Raw genomic sequence first — 15,280 nt, 5'->3', positions numbered from 1 at the left:
TTTGAGCATTACTCAGTGTTATGCTGGCTTTAGACGGTTCCACACACTCTGTGTGTGCGGGTTTATCCTGAAGGTTTAAGCCTCACTAAAATTTCTCATTATTTCAAGCAGATGTCATGGTCCACCATGAATCACATGAACGTCAAAGGCTAATTTCCTTATTATTTATTACAGGCCTCTTTAGTAATTTATGTATGTTAATTACTAATTTAAGCAAACTTTGTTTAGTTATAATTTTGTTCAAAACACTTTGGTCACATGACTTAAAGCTGTGGTGGGGGGAAAAAAGATTTAAAAAAAAAAGGCCTAGGATCTTTGATTGACAGGTTCATATGGAGAAACCTTTACCTTGGCAACAAAAGTTTGGTTGCTAGGATAACATGGGCAGATGGATGGCTTGGCTTGATTTTCCACAGTGATCGGCTAGCTTTGGGGGTGGAGGTGGGGGTGGGATTACAGGACAGTCTTGATTCTCCCTGCACCATTGAGCAAGCCCACTGAAATGACTTGGCACTGAAAAAATGTATTAGATTCAGGGGACAAATAATTAACTGACGTGAGCCCTGGATAGGAGAAAAGGTTGCCCCACAAATATAGCCAACCCCTAAATAAATCGTTTGTGGTAGGGCAAGAACGTTGGGAATGACAGAATACGTCAAGGGAAGCGGTCCAGCACTCTGATTAATGTGATAGAGGGGTCTTTTAAGTTGACTCTGAAATAGAACATCAAACTCTGATCCTAAACGACAATCATTCCATCCTCTGTAAGAGAGGGTATAATGTGAACACTTCAAACAGCTTTTATTTATTTTATTTGTGAGTCACACATCGGAATCATAGTGGCACAAGCTTAAATCCTCTTAAAATACTTCTGTGCCTTTCTGGGCCGTAACGGAATGTGTGAACATAATTGTTATTGTTCTTCAAAAAGAATCAGCGAATCATGAATGTGCTACAAATAGTATATACAAATAAGTTGAGTAATATCTGCTAGAGGATCAGTGCGATACGTTATGTATTCAGTCATCACTCTCTTTGGATTATGAGTTTATCCACTTCATCGATGAAGCTGGGAGAATGTGATGGAAACTGAACATTAAAGATTTAGCAGAAAAATCTGAAAGCATATCTGAGTATAAACTGTAATCTGCCATTAAATGAGCACCTTTACGCAAGGACGGTGAGTGTCTGGACAGGAACCAGTCAGTGTATTAGTGGATATTTTGGCAGCTGTCAAAGCAGTGGTTAATGATTAAGCTGATAATATTTTTGTTTTATTGATCTGTTAGTTCTTCGCTGGCACTTTCTAAAAAAAAAAAAAAGAGTTCTATCCGTCATGAAGTAGCAGTAAGTCAGCTATAGTGACTGTGGTCCAAGTGAGTTGTTCTGAATCAGCACTCGACTGTTAAACCAGGAAATATTTGTAAAAAGTATGCAATTTACAAAAAAATGTATGGTTATCACACTTTTGTTGTTAGGATCAACCATAAGACATTTTAAGACATTATTTGAAATTCTCAGCAGTTTAAACTGTGTATATTTATTGATACTGCTTCAGAAATTGATTCAAATGTATTAAAAGCAGAGCATGAAATATTTCATAAAATATGCCATATAGAAGCAACAACCTTTCACTATCTTATCCTCAGTAATACTTGAACATAAAATTGAACTTGAAATTCAAATTGAAATGTTGAAACACTTCAATAAACAGCCTAATATACAAACCAACAGGGATCTGGATTAAAGTCTGCTAAATGCTGTAAATGTAAATATAAACTTAATAAAATTTCTTAGTAATATTTCTTACAGTCATTCAGGTATTGCTGTGGGTATTTCATGGCTCACAGCTCTAGAAACCTCTATTCAATACTGATCTCTGGTTGCTGTCTGAATGGAGGTTTGCATGTTCTCTGTTTCAGTGTGGGTTTCTCCGGTTTCCTCCCACCTCCCAAAACACACTGATAAGTGGATTGCCAATGCTAAATTGCCCTTAAGGTGACAATGACTGTGTGAATGTGTGTATGGTGCTGTGTGGCCCAGGGTGTATTCCTGCCTTGCTCCCAGTGCTCCTGGCACAAGCTCCAGATCCACCAAGCCATGACCTGAATAAAGCAGCTAATAAAGTTGAACAAATAAATGAAGGTCTGAAAGGTCAAATGAACTGCAGCAAAATATTATACTTTGTTATATCATTGTAACCACCAAAAAGTTTCTTTGACAATTATATCTATTTAATACTTCAGTTTGATTTAATGTTATATAGTAAATGAATTTAACACTTTTACCATCACCTCAGCCTGTAAAGCCTGTGCACTCTGAAGCGTTGTCCCACAGGCAGCATATATAGTGTGGAATCTTTATGTGATGTGATATCATTAAATGACTGCTGGCCTACATGTTTAAAGGGGTCATGCACCCAGATTTTCAGAACCAAAGCCTCCACCACTTTAACGTGTCTGTTGACACTGTAAGAACCTTCAGTGCAAATGTGTGAGGCAATATTTTTTTAATCCCACGACACTGATTCTGACTGGTCATGCATAAATTTTCCAAAAAGTTCCTGTGTACCTGAATATGTATTTTCATTGTCCCACGTGCATCATAATAATTGTAAAATGAAAAAATTAGGTTAAAAAAATAGGTTAAAAAATACGTTAAAATACGGTTTAATCCCAGATCAGTGACATACATTTAGAGGATTAATCAGGTGTCCTTAAATAGAATAAAAGGTTGGAACAGCATGAAAAGAAATCTTTACACAACGTTTAAATAAGTTTAATTAAAAGTGCTTGATTAGAAGCTCACTTGATTAAAATATCACTGAGAAAACAGTCAATCAACTGACTTATCTTAACAGATATATGCTCAATTAATTAAAAGCAACCTTTTAAGTGATACTGAAAATACAGACTAGATCAGCATGTTGTTAAACATTGCTTGTGACATCCTCATTGTAGTAGATTATTGTAAATCAGTGTCTGCTCTGTCAACAAACCAGAGAAAAATTTACAACTGATAAGCTTCCTGCTCATACTGACTACTTACACCTGCCATTACCCCCCCCCCCCCCCCCGCGCGCACGCTTTCCCCCAACCAAACCTTATGACTCTGGTTATGATGACCACAGCTCAACACTCACCCTTAACACTCATCACCACTGAGCAGTGACTCACGGAGATCCATTTGTAAGCAGTAAATGTTAAATCAGAGATACTGTAAGTTTTTGCTGGATATCTACAGTAAATGAAGGGCTGTGAACATGTCATAGGTTCTAGGGACAGAAGTCATTAAATGATTTTTATAGGCTTATCCCCATGCCTGAAAATACGATAAGTGAGTAGAAAACATTGTGTTTGTTTGATATACAGAAGTGCAAAATGCATTAATTAATCAGTGTCATCAGTTTACTGCTATCTGAAATAAACCTAACGACCTGGTGACACATGAGCGGTGTAAACCATCGGATACGTGGCAGCAGGACAGAGGGGAAGATATTAACTGATATTAAATTACTTTAGGCTGTTCTAACATGAAGCAGTGGATACATGCTTGTACCTGCATTAAGTAACATTGCACTGACCTGGAGCACATTTGGACCTGGGCTGTTTTCCATACATTTTATCAGGGAACACGGATAGCAAGTTCTACTGTAATATAATCTCTACGGTTTAGCTATTTCTAAAGTGATTAAAAAAGATCCATGTGACTACAGTGATATGGAGAACACCGAGGTGTTCTTTTGAACCATCCAGAATATTCCAAGCTAGAATATATACACTTACTGTCCACTTCAGTAGTACCTTCTAGTCAGACAACGATGTGACAGCTGCACAAAAACATGCAAATATCAGGTTAAGTGCTACAGTTAATGTTCACATCAAACAACTGATATGAACCTGATGTAGTCTTCTGTTCTAGCTCATGTACCTTAAGGTGTGATGTCTTGTGCATTCTGAGATGCTTTTTTGCTCACCACTGCTGTAAAGAGTGGTTATTTGCATTTCTACAAATATCTTGTCAGATCACACTGGTCTGGTCATTCTCTTCTAATCTCTCTCTTCACAAGGTGTTTCAGTCTGCAGATCCTCTGCTCACAGGATGGTTTTACAAAAATCCTTGTAAAGTTTAGAAAGTTTTGTGTATGTAGAGTCTAGGAGATGAGTAGCTTCCCCATCTGGCAGCAATATTCATGCCACAGAAAGATACAGAGATCACATTTTTCCCAGTCTGATGTTTGATGTGATCATGAACTGAAGCTCTTTACCTGTATCTGTATTGTGCTGAAGCCACATGACTGTCTGGTTGGGTAACTGCACAAACGAGCATGTTTCTATTAACCGCTGACTAAAGGTTAGAAATACACTTTTTACTTGATAAACACAGAGATGCCATGATTATAATTAACTACTCACTAACCTAGCCACAATAAGGTAATTAGTGCCATTAGATAACTTTCATCTTAACAAGGCAGGAAGGATTATCACAATAAATCCAACTACTGTCCAGCTTACAGTATGTTTAATCTTTTTAAGATAGCCTACTGTTCCCAGAGCACCATACAGTGAACAGATTAAGTGTGTTAAAAAAACACACTTGATTTATTAAGTACTAATTGCTAGTGTAAATGATTTTGCTCCAGACAGGACCAAGTTAGTAACAGTCCTGTTGAGTGTGAGCTTTTAGCAGCTGGCAGATTCATGGGACAGACTCCTGCTGGGCAAAAAATATTTTTGAAAAGTTGCAAAGTTGTTGCCACCACTTGAAAAATGCCCCTTGTGTCCTTAGGGGGTATTGTTTGATTTTTCCACCTCCAACAGGCTGTGATTGATGAGCGGGGGAACAAAAAAAAGAGAGAGGAGATCAAACATGAGACAGCAACAGATACGGCAAGATGGAAAGAGTAAAGGAGTTGGGGAGTGAGGCAAAAATAACCCTGGCTTGGGGTCAGTCAGGGCTGCTCCCGGGTTGACAAGCAGAGGTGTGTTCCTAGTCCATCACACAGGCTGCATGACTAGGATTGCAGGCAATCGTGACCAAAAAAGCAAGCCATGCAGATCTATTTACAGAACAGAAATTCAGCCGCGGACACACTCTGTCAGCTAATGATGGATCATAGAGAGGAAGTATAGAGGTGGTGATTGGGGGACTGTCTTATTGCAACACTGTGGAATTGGGGACAACATTTTACCATCCATGCACCTGGTTTTCCTTGTTCACTCCTGGACAAACAGCAGTCCATGAGTTTGTCATCTGTGCTGCTTGCCAGCGCTCAAAAACACCTGCTCCTAGTTCAATCTTAGAATGGGCCCATGCCTATGCTCCTTTTAGCTGGATTTCTCACATAGTTTTCATATAAACCAGTTGTTTGTCATTTACATTCTCTCAGAATGCAGCATGCTTAAAGGAGATGGCCAAACACCTGACTATGGCTATAAATATCATTACACACTAGCATGTCATTTATGTGGAAAAGAGGGTAAGGTGTCTCAATAACCTTTTAAGAATGTGTGTGATTTCTCTCATTTACATGGTAACACTGTTCCAGATGTACAGTAGGAATCACTTCCTGTTGGCTGTGTCTTCAGAAGACTTTTAATCAATTAATCATTTTGCGAATGATAAAAAAGAATGATTAATCGATTGTCAAAAAGAATAACTCACACAAATATTTTTACAAAGACTGACCAATGTTTATGAAAACAACAACAACAACAACAACAACAACAACAACAACAACAAAAAACACAAATGTCGAAAATGAATCGACCAGGTTTGGAATAGCAGTAATAACCCATGGGGCGAAAGTCTGCAGATCCCTTTACTCACCCCTACCCATCCTGTCCAGTGATTTATATATCTGTTCAGAATTTACAACATGTGAAATCCTCTCAGTTAACAACACAGAGCAAGATACAGCAGGGGGTAAGCAGCACAATAGGGTCTGGTATGAGGGGCCAGGAGAGACACTGAAGAGTTTGAAAATGTGAGAGTAAATACAGTGTGGTCCAAAAGTTTGAGAGCACTGACGCAAATGATTCTATTTTAATGAATTAGCTCATGCTTAATATGTCAGTTTTCATTCGAAATGAACAACTTGAGTAAAAAGTAATGTCTATAATATTTATACGAATTTTAGAATTCCTTTGTATTTAGTCTGTTTTTCATCAGCATGTTGTCTGAAGACAGGATTCAGCGGAAGATATAAGACTTGCAGAAAATCTGACCTTTTGTACAACGCAGTTAATCATAAAAGCACTTAAATTGACCTTGAAATAGTGCATCTTGAATACTGAATAATGAATATATATTATTTATATATATATATATATTAATATTATTTCTTTAGAATTTAAAATAATTGTTTTGATAGTCTTGAAATAATCTTTGATAGTGAAAATAATGAGTAATTTGATGATATCTGATGCTCCTGGCTTTACGAGGGGAATATGAATGCAAGGAGGAGGGGATGAGTCAAATAATAAATTTACATTTTTAAGGCTGAAATGATTCACCACTTGGTTTGTTTTTTAAAATACAGCAATAGTGTGAAAGTCATAAAAGTTTGCTGACCTCCATAAAAATGAATGAGGCCTTTTGCGCAAGGCAAAAGTGGTACAAAGTGGTACTGAAACCAAATCTACAAATAAATAATAAATATATCATAAACACCTCATGATTTTATTTTCATAATAATAATAATAATAACTCTATACTCTATAGTACTCTATAGCTATACAATTGTTGTCTTGCATAAGTGTTTAAATATGTGTTTAAGGAAACGTCATGAAAACATATTGTGTCTCCTATCCTTAAATATACATCATTAATACACCATCATAGATGTGCACTCATTATAGTGTTCTCTTCTGAGAAACATTTGCCTAATCTTGAAATAAAAGTGCCACTTATTAGAGATCATTTGGATTACTTTCCTTAAATGTATTATATTAAGGATTTACTAAGTTTGAAGTAGTCCTCTCAAGTTTTAGAAGTATCGAAGATGAGGAAGTGCAATACATCACAGAGTGCAAGGCATTAAACATAAGCTTTTCTTTAACAGAACATTATCTCTTTTACAGAAGTTACACACGAGGAAAATGATCGCTTTGGTGAAAATAAGAAGTAAACAAACTCCCCTCTCCAAATGCCATCAACCCATCATGAATATTGAATCTTGGGTGGTGATAAAGTTGCATTCACAGGAAGGGTGAAAGGAGGTCTAGTGGGAAACAAGAGTGGAAATGCCATAAATCAGATGGATTTTAGAATCTGATGACAAACCTAATTCCTGTCTGAAAAGAGCCAAGCCATCCCGCCTGACTGTCATCGAAGCCGGCCTATAAACATCGCAGCTGTCAACCAAGCTCGCCAGGCTCGCGAAGGACATGCCATCGTATGCTTGCAAGCTTTTTCCCTAGACCTATTCTGGAATAGAGGGACTGGCAAATTCCACTTTGCATTTTGTCACATTCAAACTTCATAACCCCCCTTCCAAGCAGTGTCTGACCATCTGTTGAAGGGCACTACTCCTGTAAAATCACTTTATCCTCCGATCACTCCTAAAACAGGTTGTGAAAACTTAATATGGAAATGTGGGTGTGGGTAGGGTTCTGGGCAGGGACACGAGAGGCATAGATAGGAGTGCTAAATGTTGCCACTGCGAAAGGTGAGTAGCAAAGCTTTAGAGTCCATTTTCCACTCAACTAACATTCTCTACCAGTGCCAAACACACACACACACACACACACACACACACACACACACACACACACACACACACACACACACACACACACACACACACATATATAACACACAGGGATACCTCGTGTGCTCTCAAACCTACAGTACTCTAATCATAAACATAGTCAACTTCACTTTACCAGTCACTGGTAGCACTGGTAGCTGACCTGAAGTGAACTCAGTGACACACTAAATGCACATAGCTGGATGAATTTATTCACAACTTGTAATTAAATAATGAAAACCAAAACCGTTATCAACTACAAAAATCTCTTCCACAGACATAAGATTTCACAAAGGAACACCCCCAGCTCTCATTTGCCCACCAAACAGATGTAGCTTAGAGTCGCAACTAATTGCAACCTTCTACAGCATATAGCAAGACATAAATGTTATGAAGAATTATGACTGGGAATAAATTTGTAGCAAACTCCGAAACAGGGCGCTTCCTTTTTGGTAGCCCTTTGGCCTCGTCATTGGGCGTCACACATCATAAATAAGCGGGAGAATGTCACAGGGTCTGTTTCCTGCCTAATTAAATAAATGTGTGCTGTGTGATGCTGTGAATGCCTAGTGTTGTGTGACTACCATATGCAAGACAAAAACACACAGCAGTGCTTACATATACAAAAGTGTAGCCCCACTTTCATTTTGTTAGCGTTGCACATGACATGATTTATTTATATTTACCTAAAAGCCAACTCTAAGGGGTATAAAATCCAAAGAAATTCGATGTATATAGAATACACATAGAATAGACTCACATTTTCTTATATTTTCTTAGATTACAGCCTTATTTTAAATGGAGTAAATTCATTCCTTGATCCTTTCTTCTTGACCTTGACCTTGACAAGCATCACTCTATCTACATTCTTCATGCTGCTATGCCTGTTCATTACTATATGGCTAAATGATGAGCAATGCCGTGGTTCCTCCAGTTATAATACCTAGCATAAGCATATACGTGATTTTATATATAAAGTGTGGACACTTTACTGTAAAGACCTGAAAGTAAGACTTTTCTAAATTTTTATTTTTTTATAATAACCCTAAGCAATGTAATATAAACAAAGATGACCATTTTGAAATAATGTACAAATAATTAAATATAACACAGCACTTTAATGGAGAAGCACCTCAAAGATAATCAATGAAAACTGGATTTTTCTGAGCTCAATTTCTGTTTGTTTGTTTATTTATTTATTTATTCATTCATTCATTCATTCATTCATTCATTCATTCATTTATTTATTTATTTATTTATTTATTTATTTATTTATTTGATTGATTGTTTAATTGTTTGTGTATTTGTGTGTTTGTTTTTATTATTGTTCTTATTCTTATTAATAATAATGATGATAATAACAACAACAACAACAACAACAATAATAATAATAATAATAATAATAATAATAATAATAATAATAATAATAATAATAATAATAATAATACATATGCTTATAAAAAGTAGCAAAAATCTGTTTATGCTTCTTTTACTCTTACTCTTAGAAATTAGAAAACAGTTTCTAAAAGAGAAAAAGAAATATATATGAAAAATAAGAAACACGATAAAATCATAACAAAAACAAATAACAATTAAAGAAAATAAATGTGATTTTAATAAAAACAGTTTAAAATATGTTAAAAAGAATAAAACAGGTGTAAAAGTGAAGCTTACATTAAGGCTGTACCTTAATGTAAATGTAATGTAATTTCTTTTTTATTATTGTTATTTTTTTTTTTACAAAGCCCATGTGAGAATGCAATACAATCATAGCATTAAAAAATCCAGAATGGTCTACACATTATTTTGTATTCACTAGGTAATCAAATCCCCCTACTAGGGTTCCCTATGCATTTAATTAAGTTATGAAGTGTTGCATTTGCATAATTAAATCATACTTGAATTTAATTTAAAATCTTAGAGGAAAAAAAAGATTTGTTTTGCCATATAGTCCATAATTTCACTAATCTACGGAGAACATTTTCCATAATCATTTTAAACACTATTATGATCTGATTACAGTGCAAGAATTTGCCAGGTGGAGATGTGTGAAAGTCTATTTTCTCAGTACCCCTGACCTGAATATGGCCCCAAAACAATGAGCCCTAAACACACATGTCAGACTTGAAACTTGTCAGTCATCACCTTCGCCCTCTCACCATCACAGTAAGCGCGTCCCTTGTCACCAGTACTGAGTAAGATACTGCAGCCACGTGGGCAATTCTCCTGCTGTGGCAAAGGGAGCAGCGGACAGGCCAGGGCTGATGCAAATGGCTACCATTGTTCTTGTTCTCTCATGTGGTCTCAGTCCAAACTCATTTTCAGGATGGTGATCTCAGTAATAGCCTTGTAATCACTTTTCAGTGGATTAGGGCAGATGCACGGCATTGATGTTGTAGTTAAAAAGTCACAGCTGAGCATGGGCTAAACAGTTAGAGACAGAGTCAGGCTTCAATGTTTTAAATATTTTGTCTGTACTGTTCTTTAAATCCTACTCTATCCAAGCCTGTGGAAATTCTGACCTAACTCTCTACACCCACAATTTATTTATTCATTCATTTTTCTTCTTCTTACTCTGATGGGAATTGTGGTAGCAACAGGCCGAGAAGCTCGGCCCAAACTTTATTTCCTGTCAAAAAATTCTAGCTCCTCATCTGGGATCCATAGCCTGTGATCCTAAGGCAAGTGTGAATGTCTTGAAAAGGTCCTGTGTCTGGCCAGGTGTCTCTGTCAGCAAGAGATGCCTGGTACATCTCTAGCAGGATCTGATTCAGGACATCCTTGTAAGGTGTCTAAATAACCTCTGTTGAATTCTTGGCCAGAAGGAGCTGTGATTCTACACTGAAGCTCTCTGGGATTGCTGAGCTCTTCTTCCTAATCAAAGACAGAAATCACACACTGTACTTGCAGCCTTATTCTTTCTGTCACGATCCATAAATGGAATTAATTTATTTCTGTATATGAAAATATAATCAAATAAAAAAATGAAACTGATCTACTGATTTTTTTTTTTTACAGCAAAACAAATCAGTCTCTCCAGGATTTTGTGATCAAAATAAGCAAAACACCACGATATTTGGTGAATCTTTGCAGTTCTTTAAAATGTCCACAACTTTTCACAGATAATTTTTTATTAAATTTTTTTTACACACACATTCAGCCAAATCCCTCTTCATTTCATGTTCAATTATGATGGGGTTTTACATGTCTAATATAACAAGGTAAAATGTTTGAGGACAGAGTCAAGGTACTAGAGAATCTTTTCATTTTTGGGCTACATGTCCATGTTTGTTAGTTTATAAAGTGTTCTGCAACACTTGCCCAGAAAGCTGGCATCAGCTATACTGTAGTTAAAGCAATTAAAACAATCATTAACCAGTCAAAGACCTGATAATTACTGGATAAAGGCTAGCACAAAATTAACCAAATATTCTTATGAAATAGAACATAATAGAAATGATAGCATTATTTGATTTAATTTTATTTACAGAGCCAAAAACATAGGAATATATAGTATTCAGTATATAAATTCAAAAATTATCAAATCCTCTCTAATGAGCAAGCCAGATGTCACAGTGGAATAGAAAAATATCTGGGTGTAATTATAAATCATTTCCCTTATAAAACTATGTATTTATAATAAAAATGTATAATTACATAACCAGGCTATTTATTCAAATTTTTACATAGAGCGTATATTTATGAAAGTTATTAACTGCTTGCTGATAGAGAATTGAGTGCAAAACTGTTCAAAGCAATGGCAACGTTATCGTGGCTAACTACTATTAAAATTACAGTTAACAAGGTAACATATTTTGTTGGTTTAACCCCAAGAGTTAAAAGATTTTTTTATCATTTTTTTTAATGATTTTTGATTTTTTAATCATATATAATATTGGGTGAATATGGGGGGAAAAACCCCTAAATGTTCCAGCACCAAGTTCTTTATTGTGTTACACTGCAGCATTTTTGGCAGGAAGATGTAAGCACTATAACACAAAAAATGTCTGCCTGCTTCTAATTCCTCTGCTTTCAACTGTGGGCAAAAGTACCGTGCTTTCCCAGAAATCATATTATATATGACAATTATTTTGTCTATAAATCGTAAGATGTTTATGAATTGGGATTTGATGGTCATTTATTTTCCCATATAATAGGAGAACATACATTTCACAGATGTTCTTCTATTCAGTTAATGAATACCTTTTCATGCAAAATGATTTATTTTATTTTTCTTATCGGACCTAAACTTGATCGTTCTTATCCGTTATATTACAGTTTTACTATCTAATGTTATGGATTTTAAATGATCAGTAAGTGTGCATTCATATGTTTTCATTTTTTAGCAGGTGTAATGCATCGATGTTTAGTAAAAATTGACTGTGATTGAGTACATAACACTGCTGCTAACCTGATCTGTTGTTCAAACATGAATAAGATCCCACATATTCTTGTTTATATATATTTTGTGCAATAATGAACAAAGTGAAACCTAGTATGATCCCACTTAAGCATTGTATAGAATCCTGTTTACATTTTAGAGACCTTTAGGATCTTTATCAGCTTTTAGAAGAAAGGCAGTTGATGATAGGCTTTTAAGAACAGCAAAGGAATCAGGTTCAGCAGGCCAGTTTCTGTGAATAAGCACATGAGCTTTCAGCAAGCCTGTTACCATGGATTAGAGCTGTGCTGATAATGTTCTGTGCCTATTTTTTCCCAAGTAATCAGTCAGTACAGTATTTAACCACAGGGCTTTTTGGAAATGCTGCTGTGAAATTTCCATAAAAGCAGTGTGAAGGTTTGGCTTTGATTGGTCAGGTCCAGGTGAAGGCCATGAAGGAATGCAGCGCCTGTTCTCCAAACTTGCATTCAGACACGCACCCTTCACATATCTACAGTTCTCTATACATAGCCTGACAAAAAAAAATGGCATGGCACTGGTACGGTCCTCCACGTTAGTCCCAACTCAGCGGACACAGTCTTAAGCCAGCATTCATAATAACATTTTATGTGACAAGCATTATAAAGGTGATTTATCATACACATGTGTGTTGGTAGAATATTTCCCAGAATGTTTAACTGTTGAAAGGGTGGGGGGGTTGTGGTGCTCTGGATTAGCTCTGCATTATAAGGAAACTTGAATGATGGCTGTTCATCGTCCATCTATTGAGCGTTAAACAAACTTCCTGTGAAAATAACGAGCGTAACGAATGGAGTAGCAGAATGTGAGTGCTGAGGCTTAGTCAAGGACAGAGGAGGCCCACTCACTTCACAGTGAACAGAAAATCATGCCTTGGGCAGCGAGCATTTATTATGGGCCTGCATTATTTATGGCTAAGGGATTTGCTTTATTGTTGCTTTGCTGTTGACAATTTTTGGTAGTCACAAACGTAGCCTTGCTGGACATGAATGTACACAGTAAATACTTTAGCTTCACAACACATAACAGCCAAGGACCAGACGGTCAATCAAAATATACAAGACCATAACATTTTCACTATTGCAATAACACAGCAGACAATTATTAATGCACAGTGTAGTAAACTGAAGCTAATGTCAAAAGCATACACGTTTTTGATAGCATTTGACCTAAAAACATTTTATTTATAGTTTGAGAAATTTTTATTTAGTCTGAGACTACTTAAGTATATTTAACCTGTTCAACTCTAGGCCTGTTTTTGAGACTTTTGCTTGAAAAGGACAATTTAAAATGAGTACATCTGAAAAAATATAAGGTGCATTTGAATAATTCTGGTGTATAGAATAAGTATATATACTGCCCATTTATATTATTTATATATTATCATATTACCATTATATTAGTGGTTAATAAAAAGCGTTTCTGGTTTGCTGCATGTGTAGATATATTCAGGCTTTGGACTGTACAGTATGCTTGAGAAAGGATTGATAATTTCTTTCCTAGCTCATGGAAGGGAATAAATAGAAAACTTATGGAAAGATATAGTACTATTTGTTCCAAATATGTTTGTTGTACTTAAGGTTTATCTCAGAAGGGTCAATTGCGAATAATTAGAACACTATCTGGTTGTGACTATTTTGTGTGACTATTTTTATCCTATGTTTACACTACATTTTTAAGTGATACAGTGATACATTTATTTTCCTATGCAAAATCGTTAATTAATGTTTAGGTTTTTTTAATCCAAAAAAAGGTTCTTGTTCCAGTGGCTGTAAAAGACATTTACATCCATGTATTAGAGTCCAGCTGCCACGGTATACCACCTAACAGACTGCTACACCACATCTGTTCACCATTCACCCCTACACTCCACACACCCCTCTGAAGACCAATTCTCCCCAGTCGTAGCTTCATAAGGTCAGGAGGCAATCTGAGACCTCACTGCCAGGCCTCAGCCCCCTCATACCACAACCCACAATCCACACTACAGCTCCGTTCTTCTTATAGTCATATGTGTCCCAGGCGCTGTATGAAATAAAAGGTCTGATCCAGTGTTCGGTTCATCAGCAGGGTCTCTCACATCATCTGCAGAATCTCTCCAGCCTGGACTTCTCTCATTAGAGGAGGAAGTGTCTCTGTGGGACTCCTCTGTTCTCAGCAGGTTCTGATCCACAAGAGACAGAGGTCTAAGCCAGAGCTGAACACTTTCCGTCTGTTTTTATCACTTTATCATAGCCACACTGCTTAAGGGCATTACTTATTTCAAATGTCTCTTTCCTTGTCTCTAAGACTTTTGTCTGCTCCATACATTCAACAATGTTTAAGTGAGGCTGTATTATACATTAGTGCAGTGTTTATGCCTAAAGGAATTTTGAGCCTGAATGTAATCGCTGAAGCTTAGAACTTGTCTCTGTTTGGTGGAAGACCTTACTTCAACCTCTGTTCTCAATGTTTTGTTTGTTCTCTCCATCATGGCTTCCCTGTGGAGAGAAAAGCCAAAAACAACCAGTCTAGTAACAAACAAAAAGCATGGAAGTAGTTAGAGTTGCAACCAGTCAGAGACAAAAAAATAATAAAAAGGAAGGAATTATATAGTCTCATCAAACTGAATGTGGGTGCGATTTTGTTTCAGTTATTGGATGACCACAAAAATGCTTGTAAATGTATATTAAGTAACTGCAATGAAGTGTTAACAATACATTTTAGCATGTCTGCCCTCTGACATCATCCCAATTTGATCCAAAACATGGGATTTATATAATAGATAATAATACGATTAAAAAATTCACCTCATCATGAATACAGTCAATGTACTCATACACCTACATGCAGTAATTATTGTTTATTCTCTATACACACAATATTTAATCCATGACAGATAAAAAGATAAACACAAGAGGGCAACAGTTTACCAGGAATCTTTCTAAAAGCTTTGTATGTACATTAAACCAGCTGCCAACCTTTTCAAGTCCTGATTCATTTCAGACATCCTCAGCTCCACAGCAATGCTTTCCACATACCCCACCATATAACCTTAGCACATCATCAGTTTTTCGGTGTGTAACAATACCTTCGGTGTGTTTGCACCGGCGCATCCTCATCAGCACAGT

Source organism: Tachysurus fulvidraco, chromosome 6 (genome assembly GCF_022655615.1).
Source record: "Tachysurus fulvidraco isolate hzauxx_2018 chromosome 6, HZAU_PFXX_2.0, whole genome shotgun sequence".
NCBI lineage: Eukaryota > Metazoa > Chordata > Actinopteri > Siluriformes > Bagridae > Tachysurus > Tachysurus fulvidraco.
This window is presented reverse-complemented; position numbering follows the sequence as displayed.